At 47.6% G+C, this 6,744-nt stretch overlaps 1 long non-coding RNA gene across 1 annotated transcript; it reads left to right on the top strand.

The window, feature by feature from the left end:
• Positions 1-1,784: 1,784 nt before the first annotated feature.
• On the top strand, positions 1,785-6,533 carry LOC107120872. Its single transcript, XR_001482840.1, has 3 exons — positions 1,785-1,809; positions 5,121-5,239; positions 6,457-6,533. It is a non-coding gene; the product is annotated as an uncharacterized LOC107120872 (long non-coding RNA).
• The last annotated feature ends 211 nt before the right edge of the window (positions 6,534-6,744 follow it).

Raw genomic sequence — 6,744 nt, 5'->3', positions numbered from 1 at the left:
AAGAAAAGTAAGTGCAAACCTGAAAACATCCCTGAGTCAGGAGCTGTGTTTTTGGGTCACCTTCATGACTTCTCGGGCCAGATGCTGCCTGAGATTGTGGAAGGGAAGCCATGTTGGATATTAAAACTAAGAAACTTGTATCAGGCTGCAGTAGGCTTGCCAAATGTGCCCGGGGGGCGGGTAACCCCCCGCTTCGGAGCCCCCGATTCCCGCCCTGGCGGAATCAGGGCCCGGGGGGAACCCTGCCCCCGAAGCTGCGTCACCAGAGGTGACGCAGCCATGTTGCCGACGTTGGGGGCGTGGCTGGGCTCGTCGGAGGGGAAAACCATATGGTTTTCCCCTCCGACGAGCCCAGCCACGCCCCCAACGTCGGCAACATGGCTGCGTCACCTCCGGTGACGCAGCTTGGGGGGCGGGCTTCCCCCCGGGCCGGAATTCCCCTGCGGCGGAAATCGGGCCGCGGAAGTGGGGGGTTCCCCGCCCCCCGGCCCGATTTGGCAACCCTAGTCCTTATGCAAACTCTTCCAGTGCATATTGTAAGGAGTGTGTTTGTGCGCGTGCATTTTGTGTTGGGCAACCTTCCCTGCTTCGTCCGTTGAGATAAGCGTTTGTGCTCCTTCCCTGCCCTTGAATTGAAATGACTCCACTTTGCCTTCCAATTTCATGACCTCACACAAGATACTTTCCCAGCCTGTCACAGATGAAATATAGGGATGCCAACCTCCCGGCGGGGCCTGGAGACATACTGGAATTACTCCTGGTCTCCAGCCGACAGATCAGTTCCCCTGGAGGCAATGGCTCCTTTGGTAGGGGGACTCTATAGCTGAGCTCTCTCCCCTCCATAAATCCCGCCTTTCCCAAGTTCCACCCAAATCACCAGGAATTTCCCCAGTCCAAAATTGGCAACTCTATAGGAACACTGTCTCTGGTGAATTTATGAAAGCACATCTGTAGTCGTGGAGGTATCAAACTCCCTTCTGCCACATCAGACTGTTGATCCACATCTCTGGGCCACAGAGGATCTCCAAGGTCTCAGCAAAACAACAACAACAACAACCCTCTCCAAACAGGAGATGACATAAGAACATGTTGGATCAGGCCAAAGGCCCATCTAGTCCAACACTCTGTCACACAGTGGCCAGAAATACCAGGTGCCATCAGGAGGTCCACCAGTGGGGCCAGGACATTAGAAGCCCTCCCACTGATGTCTCCCCAAGCACCAAGAAGACAGAGCATCACTTGCCCCAGAGCTCCTATCTATACCTTGTGGCTAATAGCCACTGATGGACCTCTGCTCCATATGCCTATCAAATTCTCTTTTGAAGCCGTCCATGCTTGTAGCTGCCACCACTTCCTGTGGCAGCGAATGACAAAGATTGAACTTGTGCCCTTCTGCATGCGGGGTTTGTACTCTTTTTTTTCCCTAAGCAACAGCCCCTCCCCCACCCAGTGGCCAAAAGGTCATAATGGAGGCCCTCCCCCCACCGAATCTGAGAAGACTTCATAGCATAGTATGAGGCTATTGTTGCCCACCTCAAGGTGGGGGCTGGAGTTCTCCCAGAATTAACAACGGATCTGCAGACTACAGAATCACTTCCCCTGGAGGAAGTGGCAGCTTTGGGTGTACTTTATAGCCTCATATCCCTTGGTGAGTTCCCTATGGTCACTCTGTCCTCCCTGAGGACCCTACCCTCCCCCCATCTCCAGGAATTTCCCAAGCTGGAACTGGTAACCCTACGTGAGCTGAGCACTCAGTTTCTTCTTCTTTTCTCTCTTTTCATTCTAGAATGTTAGAAGCACCTTGCAAAGGTAAGTAGATCCCACATATTTCTGCTTCAGCTTCATGGTGCTGGAAGGTGAAAGATTCACACCCTTCCCTTCCATAGAGAATTTACACTTGAAAGACTTATGATGAATTCACACCAAGCCATCCTCTCAGAAGAACATAAGAGCCCTACAGGATCAGGCCCGTGGTCAATCTAGTCCAGCATCCTGATTCATGCAGTAGCCAGTGTTCCCTCAGAGTTGAGAGCTGGTTCAGTTTTTTAGCCTCTGGCTCACACATTTTTGTCGTAGCTCAGGAAGGATGGCTTCAGAGCAAACTGATTTATGCAGTAGCCAAATCGCTCACTCACAACTTTAATGCCAGTAGCTCAGAAAGTAGAATTTTTGCTCACAAGACTCCACAGCTTAGAGGGAGCATTGGCAGGGGCCAGCCAGTTCCTCTGAAAAGCCAACAACAGGGCATAGAGGTCAAGACCTTCCCCTGACGTTGCCTCCTGGCAGAGATTCAGAGGTTTAGTGCCTCTGAATGTGGAGGTTCCCCTCCATCACCATGGCTGGTAGCCAGTGATAGACCATGAATCCATCTAAATCCCCTTTTAAAGCTGTCTGATGCCTGTGGCCATGACACCTTCTGGCAACCAATTCCACATTTTAATCACTCTCTGTGTAAAGAAGTATTTTGTTTTGTCCGCTCTGAATCTACTGCCCACCAGCTTCATTGGATGCCCTCAAGTTCTAGTATTTAGGAGAGGGAGAAAAAGTTGTCAGCTCTCTCCACCCCATGCATAATTTTATAAACCTGCATCTTGGTGTCCCCCCCCTTAGTCATCTCTTTTCCAAACTGAAAACTCCCAAACTCTTCAGCCTTTCATAGAATCATAGAAGGGACCTTGCAGGTCATCTGCACACCCTTCCCTTCCATAGAGAATTTACACTTGAAAGACTTATGATGAATTCACACCAAGCCATCCTCTCAGAAGAACATAAGAGCCCTACAGGATCAGGCCCGTGGTCAATCTAGTCCAGCATCCTGATTCATGCAGTAGCCAGTGTTCCCTCAGAGTTGAGAGCTGGTTCAGTTTTTTAGCCTCTGGCTCACACATTTTTGTCGTAGCTCAGGAAGGATGGCTTCAGAGCAAACTGATTTATGCAGTAGCCAAATCGCTCACTCACAACTTTAATGCCAGTAGCTCAGAAAGTAGAATTTTTGCTCACAAGACTCCACAGCTTAGAGGGAGCATTGGCAGGGGCCAGCCAGTTCCTCTGAAAAGCCAACAACAGGGCATAGAGGTCAAGACCTTCCCCTGACGTTGCCTCCTGGCAGAGATTCAGAGGTTTAGTGCCTCTGAATGTGGAGGTTCCCCTCCATCACCATGGCTGGTAGCCAGTGATAGACCATGAATCCATCTAAATCCCCTTTTAAAGCTGTCTGATGCCTGTGGCCATGACACCTTCTGGCAACCAATTCCACATTTTAATCACTCTCTGTGTAAAGAAGTATTTTGTTTTGTCCGCTCTGAATCTACTGCCCACCAGCTTCATTGGATGCCCTCAAGTTCTAGTATTTAGGAGAGGGAGAAAAAGTTGTCAGCTCTCTCCACCCCATGCATAATTTTATAAACCTGCATCTTGGTGTCCCCCCCCTTAGTCATCTCTTTTCCAAACTGAAAACTCCCAAACTCTTCAGCCTTTCATAGAATCATAGAAGGGACCTTGCAGGTCATCTGCACACCCTTCCCTTCCATAGAGAATTTACACTTGAAAGACTTATGATGAATTCACACCAAGCCATCATCTCATAAGAACATAAAAGCGCTGCAGGATCAGGCCAGAGGTCAATCCAGTCCAGCATCCTGATTCATGCAGTAGCCACACCCTTGGTGTGAATTCATCATAAGTCTTTCAAGTGTAAATTCTCTATGGAAGGGAAGGGTGTGCAGATGACCTGCAAGGTCCCTTCTATGATTCTATGAAAGGCTGAAGAGTTTGGGAGTTTTCAGTTTGGAAAAGAGATGACTAAGGGGGGGGACACCAAGATGCAGGTTTATAAAATTATGCATGGGGTGGAGAGAGCTGACAACTTTTTCTCCCTCTCCTAAATACTAGAACTTGAGGGCATCCAATGAAGCTGGTGGGCAGTAGATTCAGAGCGGACAAAACAAAATACTTCTTTACACAGAGAGTGATTAAAATGTGGAATTGGTTGCCAGAAGGTGTCATGGCCACAGGCATCAGACAGCTTTAAAAGGGGATTTAGATGGATTCATGGTCTATCACTGGCTACCAGCCATGGTGATGGAGGGGAACCTCCACATTCAGAGGCACTAAACCTCTGAATCTCTGCCAGGAGGCAACGTCAGGGGAAGGTCTTGACCTCTATGCCCTGTTGTTGGCTTTTCAGAGGAACTGGCTGGCCCCTGCCAATGCTCCCTCTAAGCTGTGGAGTCTTGTGAGCAAAAATTCTACTTTCTGAGCTACTGGCATTAAAGTTGTGAGTGAGCGATTTGGCTACTGCATAAATCAGTTTGCTCTGAAGCCATCCTTCCTGAGCTACGACAAAAATGTGTGAGCCAGAGGCTAAAAAACTGAACCAGCTCTCAACTCTGAGGGAACACTGGCTACTGCATGAATCAGGATGCTGGACTAGATTGACCACGGGCCTGATCCTGTAGGGCTCTTATGTTCTTCTGAGAGGATGGCTTGGTGTGAATTCATCATAAGTCTTTCAAGTGTAAATTCTCTATGGAAAGGAAGGGTATGCAGATGACCTGCAAGGTCCCTTCCTACTCTAACATTCTATGAAAGGCTGAAGAGTTTGGGACTTTCCTCATAGGGAAGGTGCTCCAGCCCCCTCCTCCCCCTCCTCCCCCCTTGTATCATCCTCATAAGTAGAATTCCGAGTTGATCTCCCGCCACATACCTGAAGGAGCAAGCTGTGACTCACAAAAGTGCATGCTGAAATAAATTGTCAGTCTTTAGGGTGCCACAGGAATTTTTTGTTTAGTTTAGTTTATAACCTCTGAGATCCTGGGGAAAGCTTTTAGGAAGCCGTATGCTCCAATATTTTGCAATGAAAGAGGAACATTCATATTTGTAATGACCCCTTTATCACATGAAAGATTACATCTCTGCCATATTCTCTTCTGCTAGTCAAGCTGCTTCACTTTGGTGTCTTTGGAGATGCTCCCCAAAACACTTCCACCCCTCATTTTCCTATTTGTCTGAATTCTTCACACACACCCTACCGCCCATTTTCCTATTTGTCTGTTCTCCTTTGCCCCCGCTTTGAAATTCTGGATTGGGTGCTTGGCAGGTTTAACTTTGTTTCTCTCCAGATGTGAGGAGAAGGAGAATTTTGGGAATCCAGTGGCTTTTCCTACTGAGCTGAAGTGGAGGATCTGGGACTTCTGTGATCTCAACTCCTTTCTAGAAGGTGTTATGAAGCAATTCAAAGGTAACGAAGAAGGGGTACAGGGATTTATGCTGGACACTGGAAAGTGAAGACGTTTTGCCATTTGTCCTGTGGTTTTTGACCTCGATGTATTCATATTTCCCAGTTAACATTTCAAGGTTGTGCAGGAACAAAACAAGAATCCAAAACAAGTGAACTGGCATCTGATTAAGGATGCTAAAGTGATGATAAAGTTTGCCAATAATGCGCTCATACTGTGAATTTTTACTTCTGGTGAAAAAATCTTTCCCATTACCATTAAACCAACTCTGTTTTTCATTTTTAATGGCACCGCCGCACCGGTGTCCAGTTTTTGTGTCTGTCCAGTCAACGTTCAATGAACCAGGCAACTGAAGCCCTTTCCTGATGCCTTCTCAGAATTTAATGAGTTAAAACCTTTGCTGTTTTCAGAAAGGAAACTGTGCCTCCTTCTTGACAGTGGAAACCAACTTGAGGGTAGTTTTTTTATGGTTCCGTATGGGCCCCTCAGCAGATCAGTAGTCCATCCTTTTCATGGAAGCCCAATAAAGTTGTATACTCCCCGGGGCAGGAGTCCCTGCTGATCTTGCTGAGCCCATGGATTCTTTTGGAATTTTGAGAACAGTTGCCACAAAATGGCTGCCATGCCAATCTCCCTGCTATGCAGGGCCTGGAGATTTGGAATTACAACTGATCTCAGCAGACATAGGTCAGTTCCTCTGGAGTAAATGGCTGCTTTGGAGGGTAGACTGTTTGGTATTATACCCAGCTGAGGTCCCTCCCCTTCCAGAAACCCCACCCTTCACAGGCTCAACCCCCAGAATCTCCAGGTATTTCCCAAGCTAGAGTTAGTAACCCTACATTAGAAGGTGAACCTAAGCTGACACACGGGAAGTGAAATGTGGCCCTTCAAGTATGTGGACCCCAGGCCATCCCTGCTGAGGTCCCTCTCCTCTCTGTGCTTCCCCTTCCCAAGTTCCACCCCCCAATCTCCAGAATTTTCCAACCTGGAATTGGCAACTGTAGCTGTAAGTGGCAATGTTGGTGGAGGGGGGATCACATTAGAATGACTTCTACATTTGCAAGGAATTGAGAGAGGATGCCTTTCTCCCAGATTTCTCTCAACATGTACTTTTAGATATAATTTTGTGTCTTACAATTTTTATTAGTAGGTCTGTTAACTAGATCTGTTATCAGTAGGACAGTTTGATGCTTCATTTTCTTCCCCTTTGTTTTCCCAGACCTTCTGGAATCTGGACTTCAGCAGCAAGAAGGTAAATTTCAGGGACTGATGGAAGATGAAATTAATAGGAGGGTAAAGCCTTGTCTAAAAGCCGCCTGCCTGCGTTTCGTTCAAATTGAGCTGTTTTGTCCTGAGTTCTTGGAAATCATAAATGTGCTACAGATAGTGAAAAATGAAAAACAAAGGCACTCAGTAACACATTTAACGGTCCGTTGGCCAGTAAAATCGTTTTGTGGGGCTTTCCAACTCTGGATTGGGAAATTCCCGGAGATTTGGCAGTGGAGCC

The sequence above is a fragment of the Gekko japonicus genome, unplaced genomic scaffold (genome assembly GCF_001447785.1).
Source record: "Gekko japonicus isolate JY-2015 unplaced genomic scaffold, Gekko_japonicus_V1.1 scaffold8348, whole genome shotgun sequence".
Classification (NCBI taxonomy): Eukaryota; Metazoa; Chordata; class Lepidosauria; order Squamata; family Gekkonidae; genus Gekko; species Gekko japonicus.
Note: the sequence above shows the minus strand (reverse complement) of the source record. Positions and strands in the feature narration are given on the sequence as shown.